We start from the raw sequence: 16,908 nt of genomic DNA on the forward strand, positions 1-16,908 counted from the left end.
AGTGGGCCCTACAATGCTCTCCCAGAGGCCAGGGAATGTAAGAGTCATGTCCCCACATCTGTTTTCTCCATAGCAAGCATAATTATGTATGCCTCTCCCCTCACTCTCCATTTTTTTAAGTTAAACAACTTCAGATGCCTTAGCCTGTCCTCACTGGGAGCTGCCACAGTTTTTAGCTGCCCTTCTTGGCACTTTTCCCAACTATTACACCCTTTCTTACCCATAGCAACCAGAGATCTGTGATCACATCTTTCCTTATACCTAACATGGCGTTTATCTTTTTCACAGCAGTTGTCCAGTGGGTCAACATTTTCATCAAAATGTCCTTCATAACCCCAACATCTCTTCCTTGGTCAATCAGTGCCAACTCATCCCACCAGCCGATACTCAAAATTGGGATTTTTGGCCCTAGCATGCACCACTTTACACTTGCTCATATTGTACTACGCTGGGCATTTGGATGGCCATTCTCCCAATTTGCAGAGCTCCTTTTTGAGGTTCCACAACCCTGTTTAGTTTTAACCTAAATAATTTGGTGCCATCAGTGAATGTGGGCATTTCACTGCTCAGGCACAATTCCATATCATTTAACTGCCTTTCAGTGGGCTTTTCAAGAGCCATTGAAGCTGGGAAGGGAAGATCTGGAGCAGGGTGCTACAGATCTCAACCCCCCACCCCGCTTTCAATTTCTCCTTGCATGTCAGTTAAGCCTGGGGGCATTTTTCTCCATTGGTTTAGGAAGATGTGGCACAGGGTGCAAACTAATCTTACTTGAAATTATTTGGATGAGAATTTCATTTTGCTTCTGTGCAATTTAATATAGGACATGCTTATTTTAGTGGTTGCTTATTTAGATATAAATCAGCAAATATGCATTTTGTGCAGATTTGTATCCTGTAAGACTTGGGCTTTTAGGAACCAGATTTATTTATTTATTTACTTACTTACTTACTTACTTACTTACTTACTTACTTACTTACAATGTTGATATGCGTCTCCACATCAGAACAAATTCTGAAGAAGAAAACAATAAAAGATAAAAAGAAGAAAACATATTAAACTTTAAAAAATAACTCAATAGAAACCATGACTGGCCAAGTAAGGAAAATATCTGGAAGATATTTATAGGAGGCACCAAAAATAACACCGTATTGGAGTCTGCCTAGCCACCAGAGACTGGGAGTTCCACAGAAAGAAAGCCACTATAATGACGGGTCTGCTTTGGGTGGATGCCAGGTGGGCCACAGGCCCAAGGAAGTCTGTGAGGAACATATCATCGGATAACCTCAGGGCCAGGACAGGTTGCTTAGGGAGAAGATCTCTCTCAAATATCTGGTTCCCAAGCTGCTTATGGTTTTATATGCTGCTAATAAAACCTTACATCTGGCCTTGTAGCAGATACAGAAAAGGGTTCCAAAAGGAGTTGCATACTTTTTAGAGCCCAGAAACACCCTGAACTGGCCAGCAAGCATGGGTACAGCATAAGAGAGAACCTATACTCATCTGCAAAAGTCCCATAGAGTCTGTCTATAAGTTGCTTTCAACAGTGGCTTGTTTGGACAGAGCATGGCCTCTGTTCTAATGACCAGTGCAGATGAGTGTCTGGCTGATAAGGGCTCATTAACGCACAGCTGTGCTCTTCTCTTGTCATTGTCATGCAACTCAACCACCCTCCCCCGCCCCCCAAGCTCATCTTGGAGAAGAATCCAGTAATGAATATATCCTATTTAGCACAACAACAAGGCTGCCCTAATCACTAAGCATTCTCTTCTGATGGTGACCTTACCCTGCACTTTGTGATGGAAACTTTCCTAAACTGCAAGTAAAAGATTAAAAAACTGCAGAGGGGCCTTGTGACACCTAAATTTATTCTGGCATAAGCCTCCATGGACTGCCCCAAGAAGCCACAGATTCTTCTTTTAAGATTCCACTTTGGTTCTTTTTTCCCCTTGCTGTGGCCTCACTAAGTACTGGTCTGGATGATTAAGAGAGAATGGGTTATCACCCATATCTTTCAGCCCTGGAGATAAAATAAGAAAAAAACAAACCACAGGATAGGAGATCAGCTCCCAGTTCCTTATCAGTCAAACTGAGAGGATGAAGGTCAGGGATGGGCCAACTTCAGCCGTGCAGGATCAACTCTGCTTATGGGGGGGGGGGGGGGGGGCAGGGGAGCAGAGACAATGGAATCATCTATCCCTTGCATCCCATGAGTCACATTGCTCCTTATACAAAAAGAAGCCTCCATCTGAGTTACTAGATAAGTTCATACAATACAATAACCCACAGTTGAGGGTTGTCACTGAGCCACAAGTTGTCAGTGAAATATTGTGCTATTTGAACCATGAATTACACATGGAAGACACATGTACTTTGGAAAATGTTACGGTATTTTATTGTATTGCTTTTAGGAACCACAGTGAATCACCTAAAGAGCTTTGGCTATCGGGTGGTATAGAAATTAAATAAATCATCATTATCTTCAACCTCAATATTTCCCCTGCCATCTCAGTCTCTGCTGCTGTTACATGCCATCAAGCAGTTTCTAACTTATGGGGGCCCTATAAATGAACATCCTCCAAAAATGTCCTGTCCTTTACAGACCTGCTTAGCTCTTGCAAACTCTAACCTCTTTTACAGAAACCATTCATCTCGTAGCTGAGAGTGAAACTAGTGGAGGAATTTTCACAGGCAATGGCAAAGATGTTCAATCTAACTGTGCAGAAGACAACTGTGGTAAACCACAAGCTCTAGCCACTGTTTGCTTTCCTTGCATCTCTCCAGTCAGGCCCTCGCAGCAGCCATTGTGTCACTAGCCATGTTCTTAATGGGAGCCATTTTGTAGTGGTGCCCACAACAGGTTCTCAAATTACCAAAGGCACCCATGGGTTCAAAAAAGGTCAGGAACCACTACTTCAACAGGCAATATCCTAACATTACAGAGCTGCAGTCTTCACAGAGTGGTCTAAAGAAGAGGATGGGGCAAGAGAAGGTGTCGGTCATATTCTGTCTTTCTTCCCAGGCTCTTTCCTTCTTTCTTTCTGTTGTCACCAGTCTTTTCCCTAAGAACAAGAACCCTTCCACAAGTCAGTGAAACAGTGGAGCCAGTAATGTTCAATCCACCTTGTGCTCTGACAGAAACCCTGTTGTGGGAACCCATCAATTAAAGATTATGACTGCTCTTTGTGTCACAGTGAAGAACAGTGTTAGTGGATTTGTCTTTCAAAGCACCTTGTTTGTTGACTCCAAAGTAAAACAACTGCTGGAGTCAGATTATCTTTGTTCTATCAACTACTCTTTTCCCCCAGCGAGCTTCGGAGAAGAGTCTAGCTTGGTGTCAGCAGCAACTTGGAGTCAACAAAGTTAGTTCTAGGGCAGGGGTCAGCAACCTTTAACATTCAAAGAGCCATTTGCACCCATTTCCCACACAAAAGAAAACACTAGGAGCCACAAAACCCTTTTGACATCTAAAATGAAGATAACACTGCATATATCTCTTTTGCCTTAATGCTATGTATATCTTCATTATGATTTAGCTGCAGCTCTTGTTCAGTCACTAAAAACTGTTATTTTTAATCTTACATTATAAACTAGGAGGACTCCTTTCATATATTTTGAATAGGAGAACAGCTTCCTGAAGAGTCAAAGCCAGTGCTAAAGGGCTGCATGCATTAAACAGCAAACCCCATAAGTTCGTCAGCAGTAAAAGCAAATGAATCTACCCAGGTATCATTATACATTCGGGTTTTCTTCAGAAACTTTTCTTCGATTTATCCATGGTTGGCCTACCAGGGGAAGTCGCAGATATAGGGTGTTTAGTGACTGATTAGCAGATAAACAGTCAAGTGATATGAATTTTGACAGGTCCCAAATGCAGCTTTTATCATTCAGAGGAAGGAAGTTACATTTGGACAAAGAAAATCTTTTCAGCAGGGGTTCCTTTCATGTAACATGAGAGCCTGCAGGAAGCTTGTTCCACTCTTTCCCTGCAATGTCCCAATTTACTTAACCTGCTAGCTCAGCATTGTTCCTGAGTAGATGCCTCATCATCACCTATTGGTATTTTGCAACTCGGAGCGATCGCAGATTGGCAGCTGTGCTGGCACGTGTTTTGAGTGACGGAGCAGCAGCAGGGGGATTCAAGAGCCACATGCGGCTCCGGAGCTGCGGGTTGCCGACCCCTGTTCTAGAGGATCAGGCACAATGGAAACCACATGTAGTTGGCAAAATAGCACTTCTTTACAAACTGTTTATCACATCTTTGAAATGATATTGTTAGTGGAAGAAAACTTTTGTGGGGGAAAAGAAACACCCTAGTGCAGTGGTGGTGAACCTATGGCACGCGTGCCACAGCAGACACGCAGAGCCCTCTCTTTTGGCACACGAGCCAAGTCGCCCCAGCATCACCCCAGCAGCCGAGCATCAGATAACAGCGCACACAGGGGCCATGCCTATGCCCAGAAAGGAGTAGGGACACCAGGTGATGGCGTCACAAGCCGCAACTCATTAGCCGTGACACGTCTGAGCTTTCGCATGGCTGGTCAGTATATATTTGCTTGGACTGGCTCTGAGGTGTTTTTTCTAAACTAAACCCAGTTTTCAGGTTTTATTATAGTGTTGGCACTTTGTGATAAATAAGTGGGTTTTGGGTTGCAGTTTGGGCACTTGGTCTCTAAAAGGTTTGCCATCACTGCCCTAGTGGATTTTAGATAAAAGAGAGAAAACATGTTTTTAAAGTTGCTGCTTTTTTAAAAGAAACAATTAACTGCAGATTACAAAAACAGGTATAAAGGGGCACCAACCAACAAAACACATAACTTGTTTGTTTGTTTGTTTGTTTTTTAAACTAGAAGGAAAAGAGGGGAACTGACTGGGTGGAGGAATAAATAAAATCAAGGCATTCAGGGATTGTGTAATCTGTAATTATATATGATCAACAATTTGTTTTACTGAAGCTGATGAAGGGTCTGGTCCTTATGACCATCTCCTAAAGGCTACTGCTGACCAATGTTACAGACACAGTCCCTGTTCCCACTGGACCCATCAGAGCCTGCCTTTGGGCCTGGATGTCTCTCTGTAGATCCAAGCTTGTTGTTTTCAAGTCAAGGCTCTTCAGAGACAAGACGTAGCAATAACAGCATTGGTCACAATGGGGAGGAGGATGGGAGAAGTGACATGACTCAGTGTGGCTGAGATGTGGCATGAGGTGTGGATTTGGGGAAAGCCAGCGGGGAGATGTAGACATGGTGCATGGCACAGGTGCTGGGGGAGACATGATGGGGAGGCAGAACTGTGGTGTGTGCTATGGAGCGGGTATGGATATGTGTGTGCAGAAGAGCTTGTGCTGGCCCTGTGTGGTGAGGGCAGCACCAGCAGACTCCTGGCTGTTTTGTTACTGATGGAGGACAGAGCAAAATTATTCCACACAGAAAAATGCTTCCAGTCCAAAGATAGCCTGCTGCTCTTAGGTGGGATGAAGGATGCTGTCTCCTCACCACAGTTGACTCCCTATCTGCTCAGCTTTTGTAAGTAAAATGGGAGACAAGGTAGCATTTTGCCCTTAGCCTCTGGCACCAAAACAAATTCTATCGAACTATGTAGGACCGGCATATTTAGTGACACTCAAAATCCAAGGGCTGGGAGCTAATAGGTGGCACATGGCAGATGATGGGGTGGATCTGAATACATAATTATTGCTGGTTGCATCATCCCCATCCCTACCCTTTCTCCAAGGGCATCAGATGGTATATGCATACCCTCGTAATCAAACCATTTTAACATATAACAACTCTGCGAGGTACATTAGGGTCTCTAGTTGAGAGTGTTCCTGTGAGCTTTATTGCTGAGGCCAGATTTGAAAAGGGAAGTCCCCATTCCTAGCCAACTGCACTGCTCCAGAATGTTAGACACATTCAAGCTTTTGAATTTACAAAACAAACTCCCCACAATCCTAGCCTACCTACTGCACTATTTTGGATTTTACGCACTTTCAGCCTTTCAAGTTTACAAGGCAAGCTCCTTGGGAAGAAACATCAATCTGAAATGAAGCAAGTTATGGTAGCTCAAAAAGGCTGACATACATAGCAAACGCGTAAACATGTCTGAAGCAAGTATCCCCAGATGTAACCTTCTTTTCTCTTTAAACCATTGCCAACTCACCTTTGATAACTGTGCTGGCTTCCATCTGCCTTCAAGTGCTTTCATTTGCATTTTTAATGAATGTGCTTGGTGTGCATGCATCTTAACTTTGAACTTGCAGCCAATTCTCTGTAAATGGTTTGGTTGTTTATTCTCAGATTATACCATCAGGGGATTTCTGATTATTTCTAGTTGACACCTGTTCTAGGTAGACTCATTGGAAACCTGGGGAAATCCAGCTTTCTCCAGCCTGGTGCTCCAGATGCACTGGACTTCAACTCCTTCATCCTCAATCAGATCTCCAGTAGATCTGGAAAGGCTACCCTGGAGAAAATCAGGACACTCACCAAAGATTAGATAACTAATGGAAAGCCGTCTGATAGGTCACTGGGAGAGAAGCTTTGTTTTCTATGTGACAGAAAAAAAATTAACATAACTGCATTAGAATTGATTCCTTTTAGACAGCTGTGTAGAGGACTCCAAGTTCATTTTTCTATGTATTTCACAGTACAGTGGTACCTTGGCTCACAAAGGCCTCAGTTCACAACCAAATCAGGTCGCGAACAAAAATTTAATAAAAATTTTGATTCAGGTCGCAAACTCCGCATTGGATGGTGACCGTGATCATGGCCATCTCCCCCCACCCCTCAAGTGGGGAGATGGCCACAATCACAGTCGCGCTTGTGCAGGGAAGACAGGAGTGATCGCGGTTGTGCTCGGGGTGGGGGGGGGGAGATGGCCGTGAGCACGCCCGTCTCTCCTGCATGAGCACACCTGTGATCACGCCTGTCTTTCATGCACAAGCGCAACCACGATCTTGGCCATTTCCCCCCCTCAGCATGATCGCGCCTGTCTCCCCCCCCAGTGCGCCCATGATTGCGCCCACGAGCGCACCTGTCTATGGCAGCAGTCGCGCTCGTGCTGGGGCGGGGAGATGGCCATGATCACGGTCGCACTTGTACTCTTGGGGGGGGGGGGAGATGCCCGCAATCTTTGTTGTTCTTTGTCACTTTGCTTCAAAATTTTCTGATTTAAAAAAAATAGTTACAGAACGGATTAACCTTATTTACATTGAGCCTTATGGGGAAATTTGACTTGACTCATGACCAATCCTGGAAAAGATTAAGTTCGTGAGCCAAGGTACCACTGCATTTATACAGCACGTTGAAATGTTGCTTTACGCTCCATCTTAAGACTGTCACAAAGGGAGACTTTGAGGTTTTAATATAATGTGTTGTTCTGTCTTCTTCTGCTCATTGTGCTTATCATCCAACCTGAGCGAGTATTTTGGAGAAAATGAAAACTTGACTCACAACTATGAGATTTTCTGTCATGTCCTAATAAAGAGATAACTCCAGTACAGTTTTTAACTTTTTTTCAGTGCTGATTTCAATATTTGCCTACTTGAGCTGCATTTGTGAAGAAATATCTACTAATGTGTTAACACGTTTCCCCTTTCACTACTGTATATAATGAAGCACTATTCCATTTCCCTTTACCCAGTAAGAGAAGAATATGTTGCATTTGTTAAGGGACCCAATGCCATTTAAAACATGAGAGAGAGAGAGAGAGAGAGAGAGAGAGAGAGAGAGAGAGAGAGAGCGCGCGCGCGCGCGCGCGCGCGCGCGCACGAGAGCGCTATTTTCAACTTCACCTTCCATTCTTTTCTGAAATAACTAAACAATGGGCAAAGAAACAACAAAGTTGATGATGTCACTAACACAACCAGCCTGAAGTCATCCTGAGCCGACAGTTAACAACCAATACTTTATCCAATGATTGTTCTAAGCAGGACAAACTAATCATTTCACATAACTCAATGAACATTCTTTTTACTACTATTATCTTTGGCAAGTTTTGATCTACTGCCAGAACTCTTTGCAGGGAAATAATTTTAGGAGGTGAAGTGCTGATGCTTTCCTCAATTGTATTTGTACATCCATAGCAGGTCTTCCAAATGCTTGTGTTCAGCAGTTGTCTCCAGACAAACTTTGACCTTGAGTCTGCTTTAGAAACTGCATAGGGTTGCAGTCTTGCCCTCCCTGAGGTAACATTGCTGCAACCAACCAAGGCAGGGAAGCAAAAGTTACTCTTTTCTTCTTTGAAGATCAGAGAGAAAGTTCAGGCTTAGCCGGGAGAAGATTTATGGAGTTCAAAGTACCTAGTTATTAAAATGTGATTAAAGTTTTCTATCCTTTTAAATGCATAAACATGCAGATGAAAGGAGACACGTGGTTTGGCAAGTGGCCCTCCTTGCTATAGGCTTGGTCTAATTACATGTTTCCCGAGTTGCTGGTTTTATGGTGGTGAGAATGATTTAAGATGTGGGGGCAGGCGGAGGGAGCATCTTAGGGTCAATGTCCTCCAAGGCTTTTTTTTACTTGTTTTATAACTGCCTGCCTGCTTGGCCTGGCCTAACAGAGTATCTGCCTGTACAAGCTGGAGTGGAATGTTCTTTTGCTTGTGGGATGCCTTTTCCAGCCATTAGGACCTTTGTGCACTATGAGTGAAGTCTCCCTCTCCCTCCCTTTCCCATGCAAGAGGCCCTGCAGTGAGCTTTTGACAAATAAAGCTAACCGTCCTTGAGCAAATGCTGGGAAGTGCAGACCTTCCAAATATATGTAATACAAACAACATTCATACAATGATGAAGTCAGAGGGTCCATCTAGCCCAGGCCCTTGCTTGACTGGAGGAAATCCCAAGTCCAAACATTGATCTGAGTGGGAACGGATAGAAGTATTTCTTTCTTCTTTCATAACAGTAGAACTATGCATTCAATGGGGTCATCCAATGAAACTGAATAGGAGGAGATTTTGGAAAGACAAAGGACAAAAGGTGGGATATAAATAAATATAAACAAACAAGTTGATAAGCAATGTTAAAGATCACCAGAATTCCAGCTTGGGTTTCCAATCACTGCTCACTCTGTGCAAAGGAAAACTTGCGCAAATCTCCCCAAATGTGTACAAATTTCCTCCATAGACTAAAGCAGTGCTGATTCAGTCTGCTGGGGAAATCAAACTGGGAATTGAGAACAAGACAGACATGAGCATGACTTCAGGAATTTGTGCATATTTTCAGTGGATGTGTGTTCATACTAGTATTCAGAGCTTCAAACCAGGCATGCACACTTTGGTGGGGGGTAGGGTGGTCAGCAAAAACACAACTGGAGAGTTGTGGGTGATGGAGGCAACACTAATAACAGTTAGGTCAGTTCTGATATTGCTTCCCCCAGGCCCCGTTTTTCCTACTTTGAAAACATTTATTTGTTTTAGTATTTTATGTTCAATTGAATTTTTGGCAACAAAAAATGGTTCTTGTTTCCAAGCAAATGTGTTTAGCATCAGGACAGCAGCAGGAGGCTCCATTATTTTGCTGTAATCATGTTGGTGCTATGATTTAAGTGAACTGAAAATGCAAGCCTGCATATGCCCAACATTCCTTCTGTTATTGCCAAATTATTTTGTCTGTTCATTTTTTCCTATGGAGTGGACAGCTTGTGACCTTCCAGATGTGTTGGCTTATAGCTCCCATCAATCCTAGATAGCCCAGCAAGTCATAGGGGTTGAAATTCAAAACATTTGAAGGGCCCCAAGTTGTCCAGCAGTTTTAAAGCATGGACTGTCACTGGAGGGATGGGGAGAAATGTTATTGGTGGGCTTCACATCACAGTAATGCTCATGGCCATCTAAAGTCCTTTCTTCCTGTAAGACTATTAAGCCCAGGGTCTAAAATTACCTAGCTGTTTTACTGCTGGTTAACCACTTTATAGACAGACCTTTGGCCTGGTGTGACAGAGCTCTTACAGTCATAGAATCATAGAATAATAAAGTTGGAAGGGGTCTATAAGGCCATCAAGTCCAATCTCCTGTTCAGTGCAAGACTTCAGTTGAAACATCCCTGATAGATGGCTGCCCAACTGCCTCTCGAATGCCTCCAGTGTGAAAGAGCCCATTCCCATGTTTCTCATTTATATCATACCTTTTCTTGGTGGAGAGAAGCTCCTAGAAATGCACATTATGGACATTTTATTTGCCTCCATACAGGCATCTTCTGCTCATCCCCAAAAGTTAATTCTCTTCTCCCTTCCAGTGATAGCTTCTACTATCTAAGACAGTCACCAGAAGAGCTCCAAAATAAGGGATGCATGGTGAGACTCTAAGAAAGTGACACAGTATCTGCATCCAGCAGCAGCCATTCCAAGATACACTGCCTCTGAATTTGAAGGTTCAACATAGTTATTATGATTAATAATCTCCAACAGATTTCTCCATGAATTTCCCCATTTTTGAGCTAACTCAGCAGGTTTTCTTTCCATCATTGCACAGTCAACACTTTGTGTGGCCACTGAGAGTACAGTAACATTATACAGGTATATTTGCTGTAGAAAATGCCCAAGAGCCAAATTCCATTTCATAGAAGCTCCCAGGGGTGGGGGTGCATTGCTATTGCAGGCAGGAACAAAGAAAAAAAATGGAGCAGCAAGCTGCTATGGCGGTAATAAAAAGAACTCATTTATCATGCTAAATGTGGCATGTGGACTGAGCTCTAGTTCTTGCAATCACAATTTGCTAGATAACTGCCAATCATTTTGCTGCAACTGATTGGGCAGAAGCTCACTGGGGCAGAAGGGACCACTTGCCATGTGTAGCGGGATTCATATTGCTGATCTGAAAAGCAGAGTAGTTCTCCATGGAAGATTTTATTTATTTATTTATTTATTAAAACATTTTTATGCCGCCCCATTCGCCGAAGCCTCGGGGCAGCTCACATATTTAGCATGAGGTTCCTGTTGATGTGAGGTTCCTGTTGATGTGTTCAAATTCATTGGGAAAGTATCTTTTCTCATGATGGAATGTTGTCCTAGTCCAGTGCTTCTCTCTGATGGATACACGTTTAAGGAGATAACATGCAGCTCTGGGGTGGCCACCTGTGTTTTGTTGAGCTTCCAAGGCAAATCGGGCACCTGTACTATTGATGAGCAAAACAGCTAAAATAAGACAGGACTTTAAATCTCTATCTAGCAGCTGCCTTTTACTCTTCAGTACTGTTGGCACAAGGCTTTCCAATACAGATTGGGCTCAGTGCAGTGGGAGAAGGTTAACACCTCCTGCATCCTCATATTAGAACCCCGATTCTATTGAGCACCTCTATTTTTCTGTGCTGTTTGCTTTCCATTTCCAAATAGTGTTCTTCGAGGGAAGTGTGAAGAGAAAAGCTTCAGCACCCACAGTCCAGAAATCAAGTGTTTGCAGCCTTTCCTAGACTTGTGCACTCGAGATGTGTTGGGCCACACCACTGCCCCTGCCATCTGAGGATGATGGGAGTTGTAGTTCAACACGTTTAGAGGGAAGCCAAGTTAAGACAGACTAGTTCATGGACTCTCTAATGCAGTGATTTCAAACAAATAAACAAACATTTCAGGGAATTATTTGTACACTGATTTGCTTGCTGAGGGACCCCCCAATATTTCTCATAGAGCCTCTACTTTTTGTTGATTTAGAAATGGGTACTCCCCTTTTCTTATCAGAGCTCAGAGCGGCTTACAAAAAGCTAATCAAGCACATAATGTGCTGCAAATAAACGTATGCTCATATCTAAAAAAAGAACATTTGTTTCATACAAATAAAACCAAGAGCAGGAGAACACAATTCATGTAGAAATGCAAGAGAAACATTTGTGAATCACCCTGATAACTTTGGCTATTGGGCAGCAAAAAAATGTAATAAACAAATAAATAAACCTTCAACTCCCAACTATAGCAAAATGTAAAGGCCTTAGCCACCTGTTAGAGACACTTAAAGCTCCAGACCTTGTGTATCGCTATAGAGAAGACCCTGCCTTGAATCCCAATTAATCATGCTTCTGAAAGTGATGGGATCACAGTGGAAGTTGTACATGGGTGGGATCCTGTGGAAGGAGGCAGATAACCTGGTCTCAAACGAGTGCTGAACCTCATTTTTGGGATCCAAATTCACCCATCAGGATTCCACAGTGGCCACACCCTCTTCCCCTAACCCGAACCACTTTTCCGTGAGCACAGTGGTTTCCCAGATCTTGCATATTTTCCCGTCTCATCCAGAAAAATTGAAATGGTAGTAATGGATGCTGTGTTGTCCATGGGCATGTCTCTGCCATTGCTTATCTTTAAACCAAGGACACCTGAATAACATTTCTAGAATTCCCTTTAAAAATGGATATTGAGTAAAGTTGGGGATTAAAGGGGCATTTGTCCTTGGCACACATTCCAGGTCAAGCAGATTCAGACTCGTCAGATAAGGAGAAGGGGCCCTGGGAACCGGCACCTCCAGATCTGGAGATGGGAGAAGTGGAGGGGTTTATCTCAAGGTCACCCTCTCCAGGTTGTTCAAGTGGACTCTGGGAATAGCCAGGATTTGCAACCGCCAGGACAGGGTGTGGGGCAGAAGCTCCAGCAACCAGGCAAGTCTGGTACAACTCTGGATCCCATTATGTGATGCCAGGAAAGAAGGGCTAACCAACTAGAGGGGGACCAGACAGAAAAGTGGCTTATGCACCTCCAAAAGGGCCCTTCCAGAGGGAGGAGGCCCAGGGGTACTCAAAAAGAGGGTTCTCAGAAGTAGCTGCTAGATTGGGTTCAACAAAGCACTCTGTGCATGCTCAGAGATTCATTCCATGATGATTGTGTTTGTTTGTTTGTTTGTTTGTTTGTTTATTTAGGGAACTTCTATGCTGCCCCATTCTCCAAAGCCTCAGGGCGGCTCACAAGCATAGATAAATAGCATCCTATAAAACAATATAATTTAACAGTATAAATTAAGTCGCCCTGGCCAAAGAATAAAATGAATAAATAATATTAGCAATTAAAATAACATTTGAATAAAAAGGTATTCACCTGGTGCTGAAAAACAAATAACAACGGTGCCAGGCGGACCTCTCTGGGGAGCACATTCCATAGATTGGGCACCACCGCAGAGAAAGCCCTCCTCCGAGTACTCACCCTCCTAATTTCCTTCACGGAGGGTTTCCGGAAAAAGGCCTCTCCTGCTGATCTCAAGGGGCAGGCGGGCATGTATGGACGTAAGCGCTCCTTCAGGTAACCAGGACCCAAGCCGTTAAGGGCTTTATAGGTCATCACCAACACCTTGAATTGGGCCCGGACTTCAATGGGAAGCCAGTGAAGCTGACAGAGAACTGGAGATATGTGAACATAACGGCCAGAGTCTGTCAACAGCCTGGTAGCTCTATTTTGAACCAATTGAAGTATCCGGACCGTCTTCAAGGGCAGCCCCACGTAGAGCGTGTTACAGAAGTCAAGTTGGGAGGTCACCAATGCATGTGTCACTGTTGCAAAGCAGGCATTCTCTACGTAGGGGCGCAGCTGATGGATCAGTCGAAGCTGAAAGAAAGCGTTCCTCGCCACCACTGTCACCTGAGCTTCCAGTGAAAGCTCTGGGTCGAGGAACACTCCCAGGCTGTAGACCTTGTCCCTAAGAGGGAGTGCAACCCCATTCAGGACTAGGTTCAATTCACCTTCCCTGAAGCCCAATCCGCCAACCAACAGGACCTCCATCTTGTCTGGATTGAGCTTCAGTTTATTGGCCCTCATCCAGCCCATTACCTCAGCCAGGCACCAGTTCAGCACAGCCACTGCCTCACCTGGATTGGTGGAGAACAAGAGGTAGAGCTGGGTATCATCAGCATACTGATGGTTCCGCAGCCCACACCTCCTGATGACCTCTCCCAGAGGTTTCATGTAGACGTTAAACAGCAAAGGGGACAAAATGGATCCCTGCGGTACTCCATGGCATAGCTGCCATGGCGCAGAGCCATAGTCCCTCAGCACCACCTTCTGGAATTGGCCATTGAGATAGGAGCGGAACCACTGCAAAGCAGTGCCTCCAACCCCCAATCCCTCTAGCCTGTCCAGAAGGATACCATGGTTGATGGTATTGAAAGCCACTGAGAGGTCCTGAAGAACCAACAGGGACGCACTCCCCCTGTCCTTCTCCCTGCACAGGTCATCGTACAGGGCGACCAAGGCAGATTCAGTACCGTACCCGGGTCTGAAGCCAGACTGAAATGGGTCCAGATAATCAGTTTCATTCAAGAGTGCTTGGAGTTGTCCCGCCACCACCCGCTCCAACACCTTGCCCAGAAACGGGATGTTGGCCACTGGTCTATAATTAGTGACCATCTCTGGATCCAGTGACCCTTTCTTCAGAACTGGTTGGACTACCGCCTCCTTTAAAGGGACAGGTACCCGACCCTCCCTCAGAGAAGCATTAACCACTTCCAAGATCCAGGTTCCAATCCCGTGCTTGGCGTTGTATATTAACCAAGATGGGCAAGGGTCCAATAGGCAAGTGGTGGGACGTACTCGTCCAAGCACCTTGTCCACATCATCGGGCCACAATAACTGAAATTCATCCATTAATTTTGGACCAGACGGTGACATTGGTATCTCCCCAGAAGCCTCTGAATCACTACTAGAGTCTAGCTCATGACGAATCTGAGTGATTTTCTCCCTGAAATGCTTGGCAAAATTGTCACAGCGGGCCTTCAAGGGTGGAACCAGATCTTTCTTAGGGCCAGGAGAGACCAGCCCTTGTACCACCCAAAAAATCTCCGCCGGATGGCATTTTAAGGAGGCAATGGAAATGGAAAAGAATTTCTTTTTTGCCGCCCTCACCACCACAGCATAGGCCCAATAATGGGCTCTTAAGTGTGTTTGGTCAGATTCATCTCGTGATCTCCTCCACCTACGCTCTAGCCATCTCCCGGCCTGCTTCATCACCCGCAATTCAGATGTATACCAAGGGAAAGAGTGGGCTCTGCCTGGTGGGAGAGGACGCTTAGGAGCGATCGTGTCAACAGCCCTAGTCATCTTCCCATTCCATAGTTCGACCAGAGCCTCGACAGGAGCACCCGTCTTGTCAGCCGGAAACTCCCCCAGGTCCTTCAGGAATCCATCCGGATCCATCTGGCTCTGGGGGCGGACCCACACAATCGGGTCCGCATCCTTACAGAGGGAGAGGCCGCTCTCCAGCACAAACCTCACCAGGAAGTGATCTGACCATGACAGGGGTGTCAGACATAAATTCCTCACCCTCAGACCACCCTCTTCCTGCCCTGTCGAGAAGACCAGGTCCAGAGTGTGTCCATGTTCATGGGTTGGGCCTGTGACATGTTGAGACAGCCCCATGGCCCTCATGGAGGCCATGAAGTCCTGAGCCACCCCGGTCAGACCAGTCTCGGCATGGAGATTGAAGTCCCCCAGACCAGCATCCTGGGGTTCCTCAACAACAGGTCCGAGACGATCTCCGTCAGCTCAGGCAGGGATTCTGTTGGGCAGAAGGGTGTACGGTACACCAACAGAATCCCCAATCTGTCTCGGTCGCCCAACACCAAGTAGAGGCACTCCAGCCCTGGCCTCGAAGGGACCTGAAGTCCCGTGAGGAAGATGGGGGCTCGGCAAACCAAAGCGACCCCCCTCCCCTCCAGGTGTGGACGGTGATGAACCAGATACCCGGGCGGGCACATTTGAGAGAGGGCGACATCCTCCCCCTCTCCCACCCAGGTCTCTGTTATTCAAGCCAGGTTGGCCCCCTCATCCACAATCAAGTCATGGATGAGGGAATATTTATTGTGGACCGACCTGGCATTAAGCAGCAGCACCGTCAGGCCTGAGGGGTGGTTGACAAGACTACCTGGAACCCTCTGGCTGGGGGTAGAACCAGAAGGAGGGACAGGTGTCAGCCATCTATCCCTCCTTCTTCTACGCGGAGACATTAAACCCCCACCGCTGGCGCCCACATGCTCCCCAGGTAACTCAACCGTTGACATGGCCAGGGATGACTCCATAAAAACAAATTAAAATAAATAAAACTTTAAAACAGTATCAACCTCCCCGTCTACCCCCCCGATACAAAATTCCACCCACCGACCTAGCCCCCTGCCAGCTCAGCCCCACACGGCCACGAATGGCCACAAATGGTGGCAACCGCCCTTTGGCCGCCAGCCAGAGGCCACCAGCCCCAGGCTGCATCCGGCGGGTTAAGCCAGCGCCCACCCGTGCGCCCCACCCCCAATCCGGCATTGCCCTCACCGACGCCAGCAGGGGGGGGAGCAGAGAGGGGCACGGAAACCCGCCAGGCGGCAAGATGGCGGCGCCCACCCCCGCAACAGCGGCGGCGGCCTTGACGTGGCCCTGGCATCCTCCATCCCAGGGGTGGCCCAGCGGTGCTCTTCACTGCGTGCTCTTTACAGAATAAAGTGCTTTTGCATTGGAATGGTCTGTTACTTTGAATGTGTGAAGGAAGAAACCTAACTCCTGACAAGTAAGTTGATTGTTTGAATTGGAAAGCACTATCAAAGCTCCTCCAGTTGCACATCTGAGTAGGGCCAGATGGTTTTATACCACATTTGAATTGAAATGTGTTCATTTTTCCACTTTCACAAAGTTATATTATTTCACATCTATTAGTGGCAATGTCAAATAGATTAAGATGCACATTTCCATTCTAAATTATCGTTATGAGATAGATATGGCATGGTGTTTCACTGGATCCAGAGAGGCTTATCAGTCAAGGGAAATGAATTCATCTTGAAAACTAGACAGTATTCCTCCTATCCTAGTGATGGCTGTAAATTAGGCACTGGCTGAGTGACAGCAAGCTGGATGCATGCTCTGTCCTCCTGTTTAGCGTTTCTGTTGACAATTGCTCCGCAGGTCGCTGTCAAATCCCCACATTCATTTTCTCGCACCCATTATTTATGGAGCATTCTTC

This window comes from Varanus komodoensis, unplaced genomic scaffold (assembly GCF_004798865.1).
Source record: "Varanus komodoensis strain SLA01 unplaced genomic scaffold, ASM479886v1 scaffold3, whole genome shotgun sequence".
NCBI classification, from domain to species: domain Eukaryota; kingdom Metazoa; phylum Chordata; class Lepidosauria; order Squamata; family Varanidae; genus Varanus; species Varanus komodoensis.